General features: G+C 39.7%; 1 protein-coding gene across 1 annotated transcript in view; it reads left to right on the top strand.

The window, feature by feature from the left end:
• The window catches only part of RTKN2 (rhotekin 2), a 113,940-nt gene extending 99,312 nt beyond the window's left edge, over positions 1-14,628 (top strand). Inside the window, exons 17-18 of the transcript XR_005211807.1 lie at positions 11,918-12,024; positions 14,498-14,628. The gene's annotated coding sequence lies outside the window, so the exon portion shown is untranslated. The remainder of the gene's footprint in view (positions 1-11,917; positions 12,025-14,497) is intronic.
• The last annotated feature ends 9,270 nt before the right edge of the window (positions 14,629-23,898 follow it).

Below are 23,898 nucleotides of genomic sequence, written 5' to 3'. Positions count from 1 at the left end.
AAAAAAATACAAATATTTTTCTGACCAATAATCAGTAATAAAATGACCATTGTACAATGCTGTGGTTTGGTTTGGTTTTAGCAGCAGAACTCCATTTCCAAACAAATCTTATGTAGGCCTTTAATACATACAACAGATCGCAGTGGAACTATGCTGGAGGGGAAAGGGAGTGAGGAGCCTGTGGTCCCCATCAGGCCTGCTCCACAACCTCACCCCTCAGTGCTCCCAGAAGCTCCTGTGTAGAGACCTCCATGTTTTCTAGGACACTTTGGAAGCTGCTGGTCTTAAATATTGCTTGATCAGTCTTAATGAAGTACTGCTAGTAGCTTTTAGACTATCTCCACTTTTTCCTTGTTGCACTTAACTGGCTTCCTAGAACCTTACATTTTTGAATGCTCAGTACTGTATTACTCAGTAAGCCAAACTAAGCGACACTTGATCAAGCAAAACACACACCACGTAAACAAATGTATACAAGAGAGACAGAATTTTCCTACAAGGGAAAAAAAAAAAAGCTATCTTAATTTTAGCACATGTATAAATTTCATTTTTATATTGTATTTTATATAGGGAGGACCTGCCCCTCTACTGATTCCTGGGACCACAGAACAAGGGGAGAAGGTGTCTCCTTAAACCACAGGTCTCCTTCTCTCACAGGGCTAATAGATGCACTCCCTTTTGCTCCAAACTCCATCCTGTTGTGAAACAGAAAAATGTGAAGATGTTCACTACACTCTGTCTTTCTCCATGGTTGCAAAATCTCCATATTTGTCTTTTTCAAATTGAGAGAATGTTCCCTCATCAATCCCATTTCTAGTAGCTCGCTCACTTAACTTGTCCTCCTTTGGCAAGTTTTTTTGGAACTTTTTTTTTCCCTTTTCAATATCAGGATGCAGTAAGTAGAAACTTTATCTGAATTATAGAGTGTTTCCCTTAATGTAAAACAAAATAAGACAAGCACATATATGTTAAGAAGAGGTGAGAATGAGAACCCTGAGGGGAGGGAGTCAGAGATGGAGTAGAGAAAGCAAAGCTATGATGGCCCAGCTCCTTTCCACAGTCAGTCTCACACATTTCCCAGTCCTCTTCCACTGCCAACTCTGAAGTCACACACAACTTGTGTGAGTCCCGGTGGTGCTGCTTCAGTCCCATTTTACTGACTACCTGCAAAATGGTGATAGGCCCTACCTCAGAGGGTCATTGTGAGGAGTCAGTGAGATAATGCATATAAAGCAATCTATAAAATTCTGAGAAGACAGTTAATGTTCAATAAATATTAGCTACTATAGCTATTATCATCCCCAACCCCAGGGGTTGTTTTAAGCACAAGATACCTCATATACTAATTAGGAGACCCCTAAACTTACGGGGGGCTTCAAGGTGAGGAATTGTTGGCCCCATGAATTCTGGTGTTAGGTTAACCCATTCTCTTCCTAAAAGAACCAAGAACTTCCTCCTTTGCTGTCTCACCATTTCAAAGTGAGATAATGCCTTTTGCCAAAGGCATTCTTTGAATCAGAGCCCAAGAAGCGGAAGTGACAAAATGCTCATTAGCTTAGGACTCAGTGCCTAAGTGCCAGTCAACTTGGAGAGGCTGCCAATCAAAACTGAGTTTTCCTTTTAACTGTGGAGGTTGTCAGGGAGCCTTATCAATGACAAATTATAGAATCGAGGAAGGGCAAGTCACCTTATCATAAAACGAGAGTCATCTGAAACTGGAACTGAAATCACAAATGTGTGTGGCAAATGAGGTAGAGCAGGGAGGCAAAAAGCAGTGGGAAAGATTTCAGCAAGATTGCTGGGGAGTTGGGGCTGGCACTGGAGTGACCGTTTACCAATTAGTGCTTTACCTTTTAGATTCTACAGACTTTTTACTAGTGAATGGTAAGATTTCTAATAGAGCTTTGGGCAAAAGAATATGTGGTAAAAGTTATACTTTTATTTTTTCTGTAGTAATTAACAAGGCCTGTTTGTTTTCTTTACTCTTGTTTTGAGATCGTTCTTAAATATAAATATAACATTAGCATTGTGGATGTATTTGGTAGTTGAGAAATCTTTCTCTGTGAGGTGCATAAGAGCTGAGAGCTCTCAGTACTGTTTTCAAGATGAGGCAAGTGACTTCTCTAGAGAAGATATAGCTTTGCAATTGCAGTACTTGTTTATAAGCCCCTTAGACTCAGAAGGAACCTCAAAGTTCATCTATTTCAATCTTCTTCCCTAGGCAGAAAAATATGCACCCTCACCCCCACTGCCATAACCCATAATATCCATAATCAATGAATATTCAGTCTCTATTTGACATGTGGTTTTTCATTTGTTTGTTTTTGTTTTGTTTGGGCATTTATTTTTTAGGTTGTTTGTTTTTAGTAATTCCATCCTGATTTCTTGTGCGTTCCAGTTCTAAGAAAGGTTTTCTTACATATTGAGATGACACATATTTCCTAAAACTTGCTGCCTGCCTTTGGTGACTCTTACTCCTTACCTCTCTGACTTAATCTCCTTACCTTTGCGGAACTAAAGGGGCCACCCTCGTGAATTTTTTTTTTTTTCCAAATGATACTAACCAACTATGTAATCTCCAGAAACTGATACTGCCAGTAACTTCCAAATTCTTCACCTAGCACCCCAAATACTTTATTAGAACAATTACACAAACATTTAAAATACAATGTGCCATTTCTCTGGCAGAATATAAACTTCGTGAAGGAAAAGATGTTTCCTTCCTGCATTCCTAGCACCTAATGCAGTACCTGACATAGAATAATGGCCTTAGAAGAATATTTAAGAGGCACTGAATGAATGGTTTGTAGTGCTTTTGTTGTTCATTATTTTCCAGTCAGCATTTACCAGTAACTTTCTTTTAAAGATGTCTGCTATTTGGACAGTTGTTTCATTGTTCATTAGCATATTACTTTCATAAGTGTATCTCCTGTGAAGAGAAATATTATAGCAAACTGTTATGGCATTCAACACTGGTATTTCAGTTACTCAACTCATCCGCCCACTGAGAGAGTGAACTTTGAATTAAATGCTTTGAAGAGTAGAGTCAAGTAAATCTTGATAAAAATCAAAGGCTGAGGAAACTTTGTTTGACAGAAGGCACGACCAAAAATGCTAAATGAATACTGTTCAAGGAGAAACACTCATTCTGTGGCAGACTAAATGAAGAGTAATAGTTCGAGTATCCAAATGCCTATGTGATCAAAAGGCAGAAACAGCTTCTTTTTTACTGTCTTTTAATATTCTGGGACTCATAATATTCTGCCTTCCTGAGTACCTATCTTAGTGGTAACAATGTATTTGAACACCTTATCTCATTCAACCTCAAATTTCCTGTGAGGTGCAAAATTGCTGAGAGCTCTCGGTACTGTTTTCAAGATGAGGCAAGTGACTCAGTGAGTCTGTTCACACACTCAAAATGTCACAGAAGCCTGGGGAGGAAGTGAAGGGAAGAATTAACAATTAACTCCCAGTCATTGAAATTAGGGTCAAAGCTGGAAAGGAGATTGTCGAATCCCTTGTTCAACGTGGGTTTTTCTGATGAGATTTTATTTGTGGTGACTTGATTCATTTCACCAACCACACAAATTGTAAGCAATTTTTTAAAGTCGTAAAAGCAATACACAGACATAATAAAATAAATAAATGGTACAGAAGGGGATTAATTAAAAAACAACAAAAAATAACTCCCTCCCCTCATATCCCAGTGCTACTTTTTGAAGAGCCCCTTACCCAGAAGAAATAACTAACAGTTTTTAATTTCCAAAAGTTTTCTATGCATCTAAAAATGTGTGCATATATACATGTATGCATGCACAATTACATGTTTCAGCTGCTATTATATATCTACACTTGGTAGGTTAATGGTCACTTCAAATTTAACATGTCCAAACTTTACATGACCTCCTATCCTCTCCCAACCCTCATCTCAGTTTTCTTCATCTCTTATTTACTGTAATAATTCCATCCTCCCAGTTGATAAGGTCAAAACCCATGAAATTTTCTTTGACTTCTCTTTTTCCTGCTCACCCTATGTCCAATTCATCAGCAAATCTTGTTGGGTATATGTTTAAAATGTATCCAGAATCCAACCACTTATCACCGTTTCAATTGCTTCTGTCCTAAGTGGTCTCCCTACTTCTGCTTAGCTTCATATGGTCTATCCTCAAGACAGCAGGCAGAGGGATCTGGTGAAAACATGTCAGGTTGGGCCCCTTCCATGCTCAAATACCATCCAAAGTCTTCCCATTTAATTCAGAGCAAAAGCCAAAGTCCTTACAATGGCACACAAGACCCTATGTGATACATTTCCTCTCTTGCCTCTCTGATTAATTTCCTATTATCTTGAGATCACGTCTTTATCTGTGCCCCAGACATGCTGGACTTTGAGCTACCTTGAACATGAGAGGCGTGATATTGCCTCAGGGCCTTTGCACTTGCTGGTTCCTCCACCTGAAATGCTCTTGCCACAGACGTACAGGTGGGCTTGCTCTTTCACCTCCTTCAAATCTTAAATATTTCTATATAGCCCTACTTGAAATTGTAACTCCACCCTCAACCTCATACTTCCTCTACCTGTCCCTGCTTTAGTTTTCTCCTTTGAACATATCACTTTTTGCTTTAGCATTAATCTTGCTTATTTGTCTTATTTATTATCTGTCTCTCTGTGGTAAATTGATTCCAAAGATGCTACAACGTTAGCTCCCTTCCCATATACACTTTTCTGGGGTGAACATTGCCACTCCTTCCAAGAGGAGGAGTCTGTTTCCCTCCACTTGAATCTGGACAGAAATGGCAATGTGTGTATTTCGAGGCTGTGCCTTAAGGGATCTACAGCTTATGCCTTTGATGCTTCGAATGCTTCCTCTTGGAAGCCAGCATTCTTATAAGGAGAATGACTACCCTGACACCACCATGCTGTGAGGAAGCCCAAGAAAGAGGCCATATGGTGAGGTACTAAGGTTCCAGGCATGTGAATAAAGCCTTCTTGAAACTTGCAGCCTGTCACAACCACCAGCTGAATGGAATCGAATGAACAATCCAGCTGATACCATTTGGAACAGAAGAACTGCCAAGCCAGGCCATCTGAATTCCTGACTCAAAGAATTGTTAGGGAATAAAATGGTGGTTTTTTGAAGACACTAAATATTGGGATTTTTGTGTTAAGCAGCAATAGATAGGATTCATGCCACGAAAGAATAGGAAATGGAAACTGTCTTCAAGAAGAGAAATTAGTGGCCATGGACCAGCTGCCTGCACTTGCTGGTTCACCTGAAATACTCTTGCTGCAGATGTACAGGTGGGCTTGCTCTCTCACCTCCTTCAAATCTTAAATATTTCTATATAGCTCACCCCCAAATGTGTTCCTGTACCCCTTGGTAACCCCTCATTCTCACTCCTTTCTTCTCATCCCCAGGCAAGCACTAATCTGCTTTCTGTCACTATAATTTGAATTTTCTAGAATTCTATACTGAAGGAATCATACAGTATATACTCTTTTTGGTGGGGGAAGGGGGGCTGGCTTCTTTGACTCAGTATAATTGCTTTGAGATTCATCAATGTTGTTACAAATATCAACTGTTCATTCCTTTTTATTGCTTAGTAGTACTCCACCATTTTCCAAAATGGTTGTAATATTTTACATTTCTACCAGCAGTGTAGGAGAGTTCTAATTCTTCCACATCTTCACCAACACCTGTTATGGACAGTCAAAATTTGTTTGAGCTATTACAGATTTTTCTTTGCATTTCCATATGAATTTTAGAATCAGTTTGTCAGTTTCTACAAAAATCCCTGCTAGCATTTTGATTGGGGTTACATTTAATCGATTGATTAATTTGGAGGAATGGACATCTTATCAGTCTTCTGAGCCAATGAACACAATGTATTTCTCCATTTTTTTAGGTCTTCCTTGGTTTCTCTTAAGCAAAGTTTTGTAGTTTTCAGCATATAGATCTTGCATGTCTTTTGTCAGATTAATCCCTAAGAAATTCATTTTTTTGTTATTGTAAATTGTATTTAAATTCAATATCTGCTGGTTGGTTGTTAATACATAGAAATAAAATTGGATTTTGGATATTTATTTTATATCTTGCAACCTTGCTAAACTCACTTATCAGTTCTAGTAGCTTTTTTATAGAATTATTTGGATTTCAGCGTAAATGATCATGTCATGTCTGAATAGAGACAGTTTTACTTTTTCCTTCTCAACCTGGATATCCTTTATTTCTTTTTCTTACTTGATTGCACTGGCTAGAATCTCCACTACAATGTCAAATAGAAGAGTGAGAGTGGACATCTTTGTCTTGTTTCTGATCTTAGAAGGAAGGCGCTTCCAGTCCGTCATTAAGAGTGATGTTATCCATTAGTTTTTCATAGATGCTCTTTATTAGGTTGAAGTCATTCCCTTCCATTTGCCATTTTCTAAGAGTTTTTATCAGGACTTTATTATCTTTTTAATATTTGTAGACTGCATAGTGATGTCATCTCTCTCATCGATACTATTAATTTGTTTCTTCTCTTATTTTTCTTGGTCATTCTGGCTAGAGTTTTATTAGCTTTATTGAACTTCTCAGACAACCAGCTTTTATTTTATTGATATTCTTTATTGCTTCTCTGTTTCCAAGTTCATTCATTTCTACTTGATCTCTAGTATTTTCCTTCTACTGTTTACTTTGAATTTCATTTGCTCTTCATTTTTTAGTTTCTTAAGGTGGAAAACTGAGGTTGTTGATTTGAAACCTCTCTTCTTTTCTACCATAGGCATTTAGTCTATAAATTTCCCTCCAAGTACAGCTTTAGCAGCATCCCACAAATTTTGATATGTTGTGATTTCATTTTCACTCAGTTCAAGAAACTTGCTAATTTCCCTTTTAGTTTTTGCTATGATCCAGCCATTATTTGGAGGTTTTAGTTAATTTCTAAATAAATGGAGATTTTCTGGAGATTTTGATTTCTAATTTAATACCGCTGTGACAGAGAGCACACTTTATATGGCCCAGAATGTGGTCTCTCTTGGCAAATGTCCCATGTGTACTTGCAAATAATGACTATTCTGCTGCTGTTGGGTGTAATGTTCTATAAATGTCAATTAAGTCCAGTTGGTACCTGTTCAGTCAGTTGTTGAGAGAGGGATATTGAAATCTCTGACTATAATTATGGACTTGTTTATTTCTTAGGGCTATCTTATTCTTCTCTTGATAATTCAACTGGAACCAAAAAAGTGTTTGGTGTCTCTCCAATGCCTGTCCCTGTGATACATAATGTCAGTTAACATGAAGGTCCCAGCTTGCCTCATGGGAATGAATGAGGGCAGAAGCTGGTTTGCAGACTGAGAAGAGAATGAAGCAGGTATACAAAGATGGGTAGAGATGAGAGGCAGAGAGGAAAACATGTATTTCCAGGGTTTCCTACAGACCTCCAGTCCTTGTTTCCAGTTTTTGCCTGAGGCTAGGCTTGGGTTCAATGAAAGAACCGGGTATCATAGTAGTAAATGTTACTTTTTCCTATCTCAGCTTGAGTGGGTTTCTTACTTGCAACCACATAAATCATTCATGGCTAATAAAGTAGGACCCATATGATACCTTATCAAACTTTGTAAAGTTTATGATGTGCTATATATTTTAGGGTCTAGAAATGCAAAGCCAAAGTTTCCTGAAAATGCAAAGATACCATTTCTATATTGAATTTCAGAAGAAGAAATACCATAGGCTATCCGGGATTAATTACTATCTTCGAAGAATTAGAACTCTATAAAACATTTCTTACTACAAAATTATGCTGAACAAAACTGAATCTTTCTGTGACTATTCAAAGGAATTTAGAATCTTGTAATGCTCCAGGGACATTACCATTTTCTAAATTGCACAAAAAATTCTCATTATTTCAGCTTTCTGGTAGTTTGGATTCAGAATAAATGGGAATTTATTGTAATACTTTGAATTATTAAGTTCTGGGGAGCTCAAAGTACTTCAAATATACATGCATTATATCACTTATCTTTCTCAACAGTCCGATGAAATTTACAAATGGAAATAGTTAGTAATGGGTGGATTCAGGATATCAAGTCATGTTTCTCATCATTCTAATGAATAATACTTCCATTTGGCTATTCCAAACTGTTACTGGCTTCCTTTTCTATTTCAAAATTTTTTTTTTTCAGTTAAGGCTTAAATAGGGCTAAGTACAGGAGCAAACAATTTGGCCTATAATTTTACTTTATTATTAAGGACATAGTGATTTCATTACAGTGTTTTAGCTCGTAAATTTTTAGGTGAACCTGGATCCCTGTAGTTTATTTTCACAAAAGAGAAAAAACTCAAACATAATGCTAAAAAATCAAATACATATACATACATTCCTGAATGTAATAAAAAGTGAAATTATGTTTAAAATATACAAAAAAAGATTTTTTTAATTAAAATTTTTTTTGCTCTAGCCTTCAGCTTTGCCTTAGTGCAATACAATGACTTTTCTATTTATAGATTATCTATGACCAAATATATTTAATATCTAAATAAACTTCTTGTCACCAAAGCTTCCTTCTAAAGGTTTCTCACTCTTGCGATGTAGTTTCTTTCTGCTACTAAGAACTTAATGCTCTCCAAAACCAAAGATTATTTCTGTATCACTTGCTGTTTTGGAGTATCTGTATCTTTTCTCCTGCCAGTTAGCATGGATAATCAAAAGTGAACTGTAAGGAGAAATCTTCCATTTAGAAAACATCAATTTGTACTAAGTCTAATCTAAAAGATTTATATGGAGCATGTGGTACATTCAATAGGAAAATGGCATTTAAATATTAATACTAGATAAATATACTCTTGCTGCTATCTTTGATAATTTATAAGTCATACACTTCTAGGAGGAAGTGAAGCACTTTTTTTTTAATTGCCGTTGCTCAGTAACATTATATGACAACATGTAAGACAAGGCACCATTTTCCTAGTCAGATCTGACAAGGGGAAGAAAAAAAAATTGGGGTCCAATTTCAACTTTACTTCCTTAAAATTTAGATTTGTATCATATGCTTGATCCTAACTCATGCTTTCCAAATTAAATGTATATTTCTCAAACCAATATCTTAAGTGGTAATGTTCCAACAGTCCAAATGTCGATTACCAAAACAAACATTTGTTTCTCTAGCAAGTGTTTTCACACAAAAGCATTTGATTCGTGTTCTGCAGCAAACAAACATTTGCTTTAGGCGGTTGAGGCAGCCAAAAGTTCTTGCAGAAACATTTCACAGGCTGGCTGGCATCCCTCCCTGGAACAGGGCTTGCTGATGTCCGAGAATGCTTGTGAGGCCAGTTGCTGATCAAGAGAATTCTTTGCAAGACATTGAGGCCATTAAGACGCACAGCATTTTCAAAACACATCTTTTGAGAAAATGTGCTTCTAGTTATGATGCTTCCATTATAAAATGTCTTCATGTCTTTACAATGCTTCATGTGCTAATAGAAATGCAGCCTTTGATGTAATCACAAAACCAAATTCTTATGAAAGTTCACAAAGGCGGTTTTCACATAAAAAATTCACCCATTTCAGGAATCATTATTTATGCAACAGCCCATGGGCATTCATTACATAAATAGTCCTATTACTACATTAAAGTCTATTTTTTCTCTTAAACAAGATGTAGATTTTCTGCGTAAATATGTTTTTCTTAAGTGCGTGTCTACTTCACTGTCAAGATAAAGCTTCCACATAAAATCCTCTTGTTTCCCATATTATTTAAATGCTTTTGGAATGAATGAATGTTTCTGAGGAAGTCATTTACTTAAATACATGTTCTCTAAAGCATGGGGAAATTGATTCTTAACTTCTGCTCCAAAGACAGGGTTACCTAGCAACTGGGTCAAGATTGATTCTTTGGCTAGTTCTAAGCTGAGAATATTTACTTAAAAGCAAACTCAAGGGAGTCCTTCTTAGTATAATTAATTAATTAATTAAAATATGAAAACGTATACACGCGTATACACATACATACAAAGTATCACTTTGGTGTATTTCCTAGAGCCGCATTACAATTTGGACCTCTAATCAACCTGTGAGAAAAATTTACGGAACATCTTCCATGGGTTTAATTCTATCTTGGCACTGATGGGACAGGGCAAGCGTGGTGCAGAGAGTGGTAAAACAGCCATGTTCATTATAGTGACAGTTGAGCTGGTGCTTGTTGTGGACAGGTATGTACAGATGAAGTGACTTGAAACCCGGGTAGACAATGGCAGAGCAAGGGCCATACCAGGTCTGTCTGATGTTAAAACCCCGGAACACTATAATAACCTTTACATGGGAAACCCAAACTATTTCTCATCTTCAAGAAGCTTTCAATCTAATTGTAAAGAAAACACACCCAAAAGAATTGGGGAGCAACCCCAGAGAGTAGATTTTGAAGGGTTAATGATATTACAATAGCAAAAGTTAGCATTTATTGGGAGCCCTTACTTGCTGTCAGGGCTGTGCTGAGGACTTGGGCTGAGTTCAGAGAGCTGGTTCTAGTGATGGGCAATGGCCTCAAAGAAGAGATGGAAGTTGGACTGGGCCTTGAAGCAGGTGGGGAGAGGTGGAAGCAAGAAAGGAGGGTCCTGTGGAGGATGAAACAGCATGAACAAAGGCGTGGGGAGGGGCTGCGAGGCACCTGGCAGGCTCGGGATCATGCATTAGTCTTGGGGAGCAGCACTGGGTGGGTGATGGAGCCAGATTCTAGAGGACCTTGCAAGCCAGGCTGAGATGCAGAAACTTGACCCAGGAGTGATTTGCAGACTAATTCTAGATTCTTGAATATCAAGAGACATGGTAAATTCCTCCTAACATTACCAGGACAAAGGGAATATGCATTTTTCATTGAAAAATCTACTGCCAAATTTCCCTCTAAAAAGGCTTGCCATCTCCTCTGCCACCGATATGCCAACAGTTTCTTGGAGTGCATTTGCCCACCTGCATATTTTCAAACATTTAAATATTTGCTAATTATATCTTCTAAAAGAAAATCCCATTATTTTTAATTTGCACATTTTTGGCTTTTGCTATGATTGTGTGTCTAAATGTTTATTGGCCATGTGCATTTTTTTCCTGTGAATTGCATGTTTGCATCTTTCTTTCCTTATCTTAATGTGTAGTTTGTTTTTATGTTGTTGTTGATTTATAGCTTTTCATATATTGTGTATTCTGTCTCTTTGTCAATCACATATTTGCAATTTTTTCCAGAGCCCTGTTTGTCTTTGAACTTGGATTATAGTGGAATTTTTCCATTTAGAAATTTTTAATATTTGTGTAGCTAAAGGTACATGTCTTTTGAAACAGAGTCTGGGTTTCATAGGCATGGAAGGCAATGCCTTTCTAATTCTAAAATTATAAAAATATTCCAATATTTTCTCCTAGTACTTAAAATTTTTGATACATTTACATCTTTAATCCATCTGGAATTTATTTTTGGTTTAAGTGTGAAGTAGAAATTTCTCTTTATTTTTTAACAGTCATCTGAAATGCCTACATTATCATGTGCTAATTTCCTATATATATGGGTCTGTTTCTGGTCTCTATTCTGTTTCCTTAATCTATGATGAAATAGCACCACACTGGTTTCATTACTATCATTTTATAGAATGTCCTGACAGCTTAGCATAGTGGTTAAGATACAGCATGGTAGATTAGAGCATAGATTCTGAAACCATGGGACCTTTGCCACTTACTAGCACTGAGACAAATTGCTTAATCTCTCTGTACCTCAGTTTCCCTGTATTCAAAATGGGGATAATAATAGTGTGATTATGAGGATTTAGTAAGTTAATATACATAAATGTGTGTGCCTGGCACATACTGAGCACATATAACAGTATTAGTTGTTGTTATTTGTAGTAATTTCCCCCTGAATGTTCTTGTTTTCCTCACTCTATCTCTGGATGACTTTTAGAACCAGTCCCCAAGAGGATTGAGCAACTGGCTCCCCAAAGACTGTTCTCTTACTAGGAGGAATTCTGATGCCAACTCTCGAGATAATTCATTTTCACCTGGCACAAAGTAAGTACTCAATAAAAGGCAGTCATTATTATAGTTATAATTATTATTATTTTAAGGAATCACAATGGTCCAAAGTTAATGCGTTCTCCTCAGACATCTCATCTCATTCTCGTTGACTCCTGTTGGGGCCTAGAATCACACAGAGGAGAAAGAGTGAGAGCTGGGGGAGGTGCAGATACAGAGCAGCTGCTTTAAATTCCTCTGGGGGACTCCCAAGTCCATCTCTCTCTTGCCCCTCACAGCAGCCTCCTGTGGCCCTGGCCTTTCTAGAGCTTCTGTGGAATTAGAAAAAGCTGCCCTACCTCTGTGTTTCAGCCCCTTCCTGCCAGGTATGATGGCACCTCAGAGATCTGGGGAAGATGATGCATTTGGGGATTAACACAAGCGTTGGGGTAGAGGTCTTCAGTTGTTTAGTCCTGGCTGGACACGAGCCAAAGCCAGAGTTGTAGACTGAACCATCTACAGGGCGCAGCAGGCATTACAAATCAGTGGTCTTCAAACTTTTTTGCTCATGAACCTCCTAAAAGAATGTTGAAAAACCATGTCCCCCTAAGCACAATTTTAGCTTAACATCTAAATGTGTTAATCATAGTTTTAATAATTGCCAAAAAAGATAATTAGTCATGAATCATAACTGTGACAGATTAAAATAAAAATTTTACATCACTCCAACAAAATTTAAGACATACCAATTTGATACCATCATCAACCAAAAAGAGAACACAAACATGCTCTTATTTAACACACAGAAATTTTACTTTCTGTTTATCCTTGAACCTATATTTGAATTCCTCTTCTCCCACAAAATTTTATTTTAATAAAATATGTTTGTTTTATAGCATCTTATTTTTCATGCTATCAGACTTCTCTGCAACATTAAAGATACAAATTTTATTTTATTTCCTGTAAGGCTATATTTTAATTTTTTTTTTCTTCTGGAAAATTGACCAAAATGACCTAAATATACTTAATCAATTTTGATGAATAATTATTGAATATAAAATTAAAATTTCATTAAAAATGCATGTCTGTTTGAGATGGATGGAGCTTTATTTTTTCCAATTAGTTCATGTATGCATGGATGAATATTACTTAATGCTATAATGAAATAGGGTTCAACACCAAATTCATTCCTATTTTGAGTTTTTATAGATATAAAAAGCTGAGAAATGCGGTGTGTAAGTACGAGTAAATGGAAATAGGAACAGTTTTGTTATAACAACATCAACATACATATTTTGAATTGTCTCATTGTCGTCCAGAAAGTTGTAACACCCTGGGGCAATACACCGTAGTAAGATTTGAGATGGGTAAAAGGTGTGCATTTCTTTTGCATGTCAGGTTGGGTTCTCTGGAAGCAGATGCTGAGCCAGACAGTGGGATGCAAAATGTTTATTAGGGATCCTTCCTGTGAAAGAAAGAGGCAGGAAGCAGGCCTGAGCAGAGAAGAAATTAGTGATGCCTTGGCCAACACAGCAGGGAATCCTGGAGTAGGATTGCCCATTAGAGTGGTCTTGGTGGCAGGCTACAAAGGTAGGTTTTTGAACCCCACACGCTCAGTCGCCAGGTATGGGCTATCCCGGGCAGAGTGTGACCTCAGGCAGGGCAGCTTTCTGCAGACGGGGCGGACCCTGAAGAAGCCAAGTGCGGGAGGCTGCCTGCTGGCATCTCTCCCGACACATGAGCTGCAAGTCCTTTGTCAAAGGGGCATCTGGGTGTCACATCTCTGTATCTACCACATTTTGTAATGTGGGAAAAGGATGATTGTAAAGGGTAGCTGAGAAAGGAGGACCAATGTGAGGGCTCAGAAAGCAAGTAGGTTGCCAAACACATCAGCTTTGGGAAAGAGAACATATGGAAGTTGAGCATCTGGAAATTGATAGTCCTTGGCAAGCCTTTGTGTACCCCTAGGTTTACAAGTAACCCAGTTTGACAATTCAGATTCAGTTCAGGCTGATAATTTCCTTGCAGAAATACAGGCCTCAGGTTGCTAGATCTCCAGTTATTTAAGAGAATTAGAAATTCACACTTGAAGTGTTATTGCCTTATATTTAAACACTGTTGACTAATTAAAAACAAACTGTGTAAGCCCAAGAAAAAGTGTTTGTGGGCTGAATATGGCCACTAAGGTAACCTCTGCTTTAAAAAGTCTCTATCCCCACCCCTGCCATAGTAAGTTAAAAAAAAAAAAAACATTAGTGTATCTTCCTTTGATGGCCACGGATTTTCTTTTCACCCCTGGAGCCATGACTCGCCATGTTGAATTGAAGAAGCTGAGAGGTGGAGGGGACTGAAGAGGTTATCTGGTTCAGTAGCTCCTCATGGTACAGAGGAGGAAAGCGAGGCCCCGCAAGGTGAAATGACTTCTCCAAGGTCTCACAGCTTCTAGGAGAATGAACACTCAAAGCAGTATTTGGCCTCCCAGTGTCATACTTTTTCTAATATTCTGCCTTCCTGAAACTAACTGTCCCAGGTCCCAAATCATGGCATTTTAGAACACAGAAAAGCCCTCAGAGAGTGGATCAAACTCCTCATTTTACAGATGTGGACAATGAGGTCTAGAGACCTTAAACCATTATTAGAACCCAACTTTTTAAATTCCCAGGTGTGCCAGTTTGGACATGTTTTGTCCCCCAAAATGCCATTATCTTTGATGCAATCTTGTGGGGACAGAGGTATTAATGTTGATTAGGTTGGAACCTATTGATTGAGTGTTTTCATGGAGATGTGACTCAATCAACTGTGGACAAGACTTAGATTAATTTCCATGGAGATATTACCCCATCTATTCCGGGTGGGTCTGAATTGAATCACTGGATCCATATAAATGAGCTGACAAACAAAAGGAACTCAGTGCAGCTGTGAGTGACATTTTGAAGAGGAGCTGCAGCTAAGAGAGGACAAAACCCCCCAAGAGCAACATTTTGGAGCAGGCCATTTTGAAATGCAACCTGGGAGCAAGCAGATACCAAACACATGCCTTCTGGGCTAACAGAGGTTTTCTGGACACTAATGGCCATCCTTCAGTGAAGGTACCCTACTGTTGACGCCTTAGCTTGGACACTTTTATGTCCTTAAGACTGTAACTTTGTAACCAAATAAACCCCCTTTATAAAAACCAATCCATTTCTGGTATTTTGTGTAATGGCAGCATTAGCAAACCGGAACTCCAGGGTAGGGCATTTTCTACCACTCCACATTGCCTCCCATACAAAGAGCAGAGGATAGTGTTCAAAATCAATGATTACTTGACAGTGATTACAATTTTTTTCTTTCTACATTTTTAATAGGAGCTGGTTTGCTTACCATTGGCTTTCCATGGGTGTGTAACAGTGAACAAAACAAAACAAACAAAAATGGTACCAAACTGATTAATTGAAAGCTGAATTGTTTGGATGCCAATTAATGTTTTCCCTGAAATTTTTGTTGATATTCACTGGTTAGAGTTCTAGAGCAGCAAGACCAAGACTTGAGTTCCTTCACGGATAAGCCTTTGAATTTCCTCACTTTCTGCTGCACCTGTTGTTTTCTAGAAGATGCAAGTGGTTCTATTTCAGTAGTTCATAACAAAGTGAAATCCAACTCTAATGAGTTTGATGTCACAGTACTGCCATTGCTCTGGCTCATTCAGATATCATGAGTCACATTTTCAAATCACCTTCTCCCATTCTGTGCCCCAAACTTGGGTGGCCTTAACCCCAGGCCAGAAGGAATTGTCCCTACAGTTACATTTTCCCACTTTCCAGATATGAGTATAGTTTAGCCTAACATGCACAGTTATAATCCCAACATGGCACAGGCAGTCAAGGCCCCAGTCGGGGGATGAAGGGACTGAGACTCTAAGAGGTGAGGGCCAGAATAGCTTCTGATTTCTGAGGCCTAGATGGGAGAGGGATGTGGTATCCAAATGCACCTCTGGGAGCTGTACTGGTGAGCAAGTCCTTTCCCTGACATCTCACTGTGGTTTGAAGTTTGTCCCCAAGAGGCTTGTTCAAGTCCTAACCACCCCTGCCATGAATGTGACCTTGTTTGGAAATCAGGTCTTTGAAGTTCAGTTAAAATGAGGCCAAGCTGGTTTAAGGTGGGCCCAAATGCAGCATGACTGGCGTCTTTAAGGAAGGGGAGAGGCAACAACAGGGACATAGGGGAACAGGCCATGCGAAGATAGCAGCCGGGATTGAAGCCCTGCCAGCCGGGAATACCGCGGATTGCTGGCAACCCCGCCAGAGCCAGGAGGTCTCCCCTGCAGGGTTCAGGGAGAGCAGGGCCCACACCCTGAGTTCTGACTTTGAGCCTCCAGAACTGTGAGGCAATGTGTTTCTGGTGTTTCAAGCTACCTGGTTTGTGGTGCTTTGTTGGAGCAGCCCTAGGAAACCAAGACACAGCCCTTCCGTAATGAGGTTCTGACTTTCATTTCCAACAGTGTCCTGACATTTCCTACGTGGTTTGCTTATTATGTGTGCCAGTTTGAATGTCTGGTTTGAAATCAGACATTTTTGTTTGTTTGTTTGGTGGGGCAGGGGGGATCTATTTACAGGGCTCAGCTGAAGGAAATGCAAATTTCTGAAACCACATAATCTCCTCTTCTTCACAGTGCCCCTTCCTCACTGCTGATTTTTTAAAAGAAGGTGAGGGGAGGTGGAAGAATTCAGTGTTTCTCTAAGCAGGGAGGGGGAAAATCATATTTTTTGATACCAAATAAGAGTGGTGTCCTCCTCTGAAATAACAGTGAAGGAAAAATAATTTAGCAAATGCTGTTTATTTTCAGCCAAAGTCACGATTCTCTTCCCACAGGAATCAGAGTCTAGAATCCTGATATTAAATTTAACAATACCAAATTCTTTATTTTCCAGGATAAATAGGTTTGGGAAATGGCCGGTGGAATTTTCCACTTCAGTTAGCCACAGTGGGGAGTTTACATTGTTACACAATTGCAATGAAGTTCAGTAATGAGCATCGCCATGGAAAATTAATAAAATCTCAGTGTAGCCCGGCCCATTCAAGTAACTGTCTATTAAGGCCACAATCAATACCGAGGCAAGTAGCTCATGAACAAGGATAGTTGGGTATTTACTTCATTAACGTTGCAAATCGATGTCGACCATTTGGGAGTAAGTGCAGAGAAATGAGCTCATGTATTGGAGGTAATCGTAGTTGTGGAAAATGCTGGCTAAAAGGAGACTTAGAGATCAGAGTCTGCAAATAGCCAGAACTCAGGAATAATACCCAATACCCAATAATACCCAATCTGGATAATAGAGTGTTCTGGTTACCAGAAGACAAAGCCTCTTTGTTCCAACTATTGGTGCCAAAATTCTTTGACTGTACTGCAGTCTCCTCTCCTGTACTTGGACGCTGATCACATTTTTTTTCATTTTTTCCTCTTATTTGCACTGAGTTGCCTATAAATATTTGTGTTCTTCCTCTACTATAAGAAATGACTGTAAATATATTTCTTTCTGAGTCCTTTGTAGCTCCAGGCAACCCTCGCCTGATTATTCAACAAGTGGACATTTAGGAGACATTTACTTAAGAGAAGAATCTCATTATTATCTGCATTGGTGAACACTGTGTCTTTCCCCTCGCCCCTCCAAATGTGTACATAATTTGAGATCAGAATGTGTTCCCAAACCTGGAAATAATTTTAAATTATAATCACATAGCAAGTACACCAAAAGGTGTGTGGTTGTTGACTTTCCAATCTAAACTGAGAACAGTACAAGTTTATCACTATAATCATACTAATAAATTCCACCACCACCCCCTTATTATCATCCAAAGAATTTATCTCCCTGACCTTGTTGTCTGAGAATTCATGGATTTCATTCTTGCCCCATATTCCTCAGCAGAATTTGCAGGCTGGGGCCTGCACATGCACTTCCCTACCTGCCTCTGTTCCTGAGGACACACACGGCTCCATCCTGTTTGGTCTGTCTCCCAGTTGCTCATTTCAAAGGTGAGCACTCACAAACCCTGGTGGGATTGATGGTGATGTGTGGAAAAGAGACATAGTGACAGGCCTTGGGTCACAGAGTCAGGGACGAGCCAGATCAGAAGACTAAGGGGGTCTTCTACAGCCAACCTTGTTGATTTGAGCCCCCCACAATCCTGGCTGATTCCGAGGCATCTGATGAAGAACAAATGTTTAGAGACTTTCCAATTGGTACTCACAGAAAAATAAAAGTGGGCAAGGTGGGCAAAAATAGGCAGCTAGGGCCAGGGAAGCAGTTGCACTGTCATCCTTCAGACCAAGAGTTCCCTTTAGTAGCAAAGTGGAAAAGAGGAAAGCAAGAGGTGAGGGAAATGAATTATTACCAGGGTGCTGCTAGTGCCAGGCACTGGACTGGTTGCTCTGTCGACATCATCTCACTTAAAAAGCTCTCAAAAAGGAATTAGGAAACTGGGGATGTAGGAGCAAACTCGTGTGTGGCTTTGGAGAAGTCACTTACCTTCACTGAGCCTCCGTTTTCCCAGCTACTGGTGGTGACAGGATCCAACAAGATAGTGCGCTTGGCAGGAGATAAAGCTCTCTTCCCTAAAGTGTTCACCATCAGTAGAACATGGCACAAGTTATATGTGCAACACACAGATCTGGTTAGAAAATCCAGTGGATTTAAACAGTAGTTGCAATTATTCAAAAATAACCATAATTAAAAAGAGGCAGTTTTTTTTTTTGTATTGACTTCACCGTGATTTTCTTTTCCAAACCAAGTATCCTCTCCCTCCATGAAGAAGCCGTTTGGAGTCATAATTACACAACAGCAGTTGAGTTATCCACCCTTGCTAATTCCAGAGGAGCTGTAAATTAGGAGGTGCACATGCAGCCAAAGGAAACCATTTCCTGGCTTGTCACCTCGTATGTCAGCCATCAGTCAGGAGCACATTTTTATGGCCCCTTTATAAGAGCCAGGAAATGGGGGACTCTGAGGGAGCAGCAGACAAGCCTGGGACAACCCCACCACTAAGCGTGCACATTTTGTGAGCTTGCCCGCTAGGAAATGCTTTCTTCACAGAGTTAAAATATGAAGTGTTTACTATAGCACTTCATGAAGAGTCCTCACCTCCCAGCCCCTCCCACCCCCCCCCAAGCTCCTCCTTTTTGGATGCCTCCCTCCCCCTCATTTTGTTCCAGGAGGTCAGAGTAACCTACAGTTGCTCCACACAGATTGTAAGGAGAAGCGATTGCCTGCATTCCGAGTTGTTTCTGTAAGTGTGCAAGATGTGTGCTTGCACCTGCCTCTCTCGAGCTCAGACACCACCAGGTCCCAGCCAAGGCAAGCCCACACTTCTCATCAACCCTCAGCTCCGTCCCTCTACCGTTCCATGTTGTTGTCACCAGCAGAATTCTCATTCTTGGTGGAATTATGCTCAGATGTGCCCTGATGCCTCTTGGAGGATGCTCTCAGAGGGCATTTTAAGAAATAGACAATTTGTTTTAAGGATGTTGTTATTTACTGTATCATAGAAAAATCTCTTTATGAGGACCCCTGGACAAAATTTCTTTGACTCAGTGCTAGTAAGATCTATGCTTTTCCTGAGCTGCTGGCTTCTTGTTGTTATTGTTAATCTTGTTTCTGTGAATCTAGCAACTGACCTTTGCTCTTTCCACTGGCTACTAGAAGACTCTGTAATGCACCTCTATTCAAAACTACTCTTTAAGGATTTTAGATCACAGACTTTAACTCTGATTTCATCGTATTTCCGTACATTCACATTCCCTCGCTCTTATTTTCTCATTTATTTTTGTGTTTTAATAATATATGTAGCTTCACAACTTTTTGGAACTGGGTGGGGCATAAACACCTAAAGGAGACAAAAATTTTTATTGAGTCCCTACTGTGTGCCAGGCATTTTGCTTGGTGCTGGAGACACTTAGGTCAAAGTAACGTGGACATCTGCTCTTAGGGAGTCCATGGCCCAAGTCTGCTGTAACACCTGGGAGTCTTAGAGACTGGAGATCCCAGCTGACATACTAAACTTATATTGAATACTGGGGTTGGGGAGTCAGAACACTGGCAAGGAAGAGTCACCTCTTCTGGTTCTGTGGCCTGTGGGTCATCCTGTCCCTCCCACATTTCCTGCAATCTGTGGATCCTCTTGTATGTGTTGGCTATTTGTGTCTGTTCTTCCTCTAGAATAAGAAATCTCCAGGGTAGTTTGTACCCACAAATGGCAGGCAAGAGAAGGATCTCAATAAATGTCCGTTGACTGGATAAGTGGATGAGACACTATCGTCCCTGCTTGAAACTTCCAATTTTTTGTTAGTTTTTGTTTTTTTAATCACATTTAACATAAAATCCAAACTACCTACTTTGGTCTCTAATGAACTACATAATCTGGACTTCCCCACTTCTTTGACTTTCCCTCCTCGACCATCAACCTCCCTTCTTTTGTTATTTTCAGTGCTGGGATGTTTTTCCCCCAGGATCTGGCAAGGTTGGATCTTTCTCTTCATTCAGGTCTTAGCTCTGGTATTACCACCTTTGAGAGGTTTTCAACCAAGTGAAAGTACCACCAGTACCAGTCCCGCCCCATCACGCTACTGAAAGGCCCTGCTGCTCTTTCTTCATAGCACTCATGTTGACTGCAGAGTCCCAAATAAGTTACTAAAATAACCTGCTGGTTGCACAAAGCCAAGTTTATTGCTTAGTGCACCAAGGGAGAGCTCAGCATTCATGGAGTCATAGAAGCACCTTGGAAGGGGGAAGTCAAGAGTGGGATATTGATAAGATTGGGGGTGTGGTGTCTAGTTCAAAATGTGTCTTTCAATGTGGAGACCTGTTGGAATCGTGCAGAATTTGTAATATAATACTTAAGGACTGGTGAACACAGCAATAGTTTAGGGAGCCTCAAAGAGTATACAGATCATTGGAATTGTTCTGAAAGAGGGGCTACTACTCTGATAAGGGCTAAAGAGTCAGTTCTTCAGGTAAATGGATACTCAGAAGTTCCTGAAACAAACAATAACATCATTTGCAACTTCATCTCTTTGACCTACGATTTTCTGGAGTAGTGTTGTCATGTTAATGCTGAGCATCAAATAGTGGAATCATGTTACTATGGACAGTAAACTGTGGCTATAATGGTTTCAGTTCTAATTTATTACTATTTGAAATTACTATATTTATTTATTCTTTAATTGTCTGTCCACCACCACCACCAACACACACACAAATATAATTCACATGCATGTATTTCCTCTGTCTTGTTCATTTGTGTCCTCAGTTCTACCGTTCTTGGTTTAATGCGGCCAGACACAGAATGGATACTCACCATTTATGAAATTTTAAAAGAAATCAGAGCTTCGCCTATGTTCAACACCAGAGGCCAGAACAGTGAGTCATCAGCTCCTCGCTGAGGTTCGAATGGCTCCTCTTCTATTCTGGAGGAAGCTGTACAAGGGAAACCTGGGTATCATGTTTGGGCTAAGATGCTCACAGGGTCAAAAAGAGTCCATTCATTCATTTATTCACTCAATCAACAAACATTTCTTGAACACTTTCTGTGGGTCTGACATGGTACTGGGTGTTTGCCGTAACAAGCATCTGATAGCTAATTGCTGTCTGTAAAAAGACAAGAAGAAGGTCCAAGAAGATCCGTTCCTCTCACTTCCCTATGATCTTATCCTGATCTGGGAATAAGGATGAGTATTTAAAAGGCCTGGATTTTGTACATTTAAAGACATAAAAATATATGTATAACCTTAAAAAATGTATATATAATGATATATGAAATAAAGTTAGGTATATATCATGCTATAGAGAAAAAGCATAATATAAAACTATGTTTGGTATAATCCAAATTTTGTAAATATATGACTGACAATAAATTATACATACGTATGCATATACATGAACACAATCGTGACCGACAAGAAACAGACCAAAATGTTAACATTGGTTAACAACTCTGAGTGGTAAAATTATGACCGGTTTTTATTTTTATTTTTCATAATTCTCTGTATTTTCAACAGTGAATGTGTGCTTTTTTAGGAATGATATTTTAAAATGTCAGTTTTCTGTTTGAGTGTGGTAGGATTGCCAGATTAAATACATGATGCCTAGTTAAATTTGAGTTTCAGATAAACAATAAAATATCTTTTTTAGTATAGGTATGTACCAAATATCACATAGGCTATACTCATACTAAAAAGTATTCGTTGTTTATCTGAAATTCAAATTTAATTAGGCTTCCTGTATTTTTGCTTGCTAAATGTAGCAACTCAAGAGGATTGGAACAGTTCATCAGAATCATCTGGGGAGTTTTTCCAAACCGGTTCCCTGCCCCCAGCCAGATTCTGATGTGTCTACACACCAGTATTCCGAATTTGAAATCTCCTCCCAAGATTATGCTAGAAGCTGGGGGGTGAGGAGCCGCCTTGCGGTGGGAGGCTGTGCTGCCCGGCTTGTTATCGCTCGAATCTCCAAGTGTGTGTCAGTCAAGTCCCTCCTGTTCTCCACGGTGCCACCTAAGTGCATTCAGCACCAGGAAGGCAACTCTTTTGGAAGCTGCTGGACCCTCCTGACCAGGCTCTGAGCAGGCAGTTTTCATCATTTTAACCCCCCAGGGGGCATTGGCGGGCCCACCTGCCCTGGTGAGGCTGATGGGCAGATATGGGCAAATGATTGACAAAGAAATCTCCAGGCTGCCCAAGGCCTCCAGCCTCCAGGATCCCTCTCCGGATCTCTAACAACCCCTGGGGATGGGAACAAACAGGGGCTGCCTTGCCAGAGGCGTGGCTATCTGGCAAAGCCACCCACTAAAGACCCAGAAGTCAACTGAATTTTTCTCTACTTTGTAAGACTCTGTCCTCCAGCTTCAATGCTGCAGCTAAGGAAGAATGTGTTTCTGCCAGAGAACCAGTGTGTCCAGAGAGAACAGCCTTCTCTCTGGAAGGAAGTCTTTGGGACCCATGGCCAGAAGCCAGGCACAGGTTTGGCACCTCTGGAGAGATATGAGGAATCCAACAGTGATCATTTTGGGAGACTATTGCAAAAGTCTGAAACGATCCCATGTGGCAGTACCTCACAAGATAATATCAGGAGGTGCAAACAGTTAAACGTTAGCCAGGATGTGTAAATAGTGACTTCAACAGGTTGATAATTTATGAGGTATAGGACAAAGAGCAATAGAAGAGGAACAGTAGGCTTTGAACAAGGCCCCTCACCTGAGTCCTCTGGGCCTCAGTTTCATCATCTGCAAAATGGCTGGGTTGAACAAAATGATATAAAGGTGCTTTCTGATATCAATGTTCCATAATGCAAATTAATTGGGGTCTGTATTCTGAACCAGGGAGGCAGAATTATGACTCAGGTAATCCTAGCATGAACTTGTGTAACAGGGGAGAGAAGGGGACTCATATTTCTCGGGTGTTGACTTGATCCTAGTAGCCATTGCACGTGTTTGATCTCAGTTCTGTGCTTTATAACAGCTTTCAGAGTTTGGTATCATTACCTTCATTTTATATCCAGGGAAATGGAGCCACAGAGAAGTTAAGTGAGTTTTCTCAATGTTACACAGCTAGCAAGCCAGGATTTGAATGAAGTCCGTATTCTGCTGAACTTGAGGCTTTGTCCACCAAGCCATGTAACCTTCCCCTGGCCGTCTGTGTTGCTGAGCTGAAGCTGAAATAATCTGCATTTCTGAGCTCTCACCAGCACCAGCTGATGCACAGAGAGAAGCTGAGGAGAGGGAATCCATCAGGAACAAGGCCACTGTCCCCTTCCCTAGTTATTCATCTACAGACTCTGTAAATAAGGGACAGCCTGTAACCCACTCATGCACGGACAGATGCAAGAAGGTGTCATCCAGGACCCATCTCTTATGAGAGAAGAGAAGTAGAAACTGCATTTCCGTATCGACTGGTTTAATTAT

The sequence above is a fragment of the Choloepus didactylus genome, chromosome 15 (genome assembly GCF_015220235.1).
Source record: "Choloepus didactylus isolate mChoDid1 chromosome 15, mChoDid1.pri, whole genome shotgun sequence".
Lineage (NCBI taxonomy): Eukaryota > Metazoa > Chordata > Mammalia > Pilosa > Megalonychidae > Choloepus > Choloepus didactylus.
The sequence above is the reverse complement of the archived record's forward strand: the minus strand, read 5'-3'. Positions and strand labels throughout refer to the sequence as shown.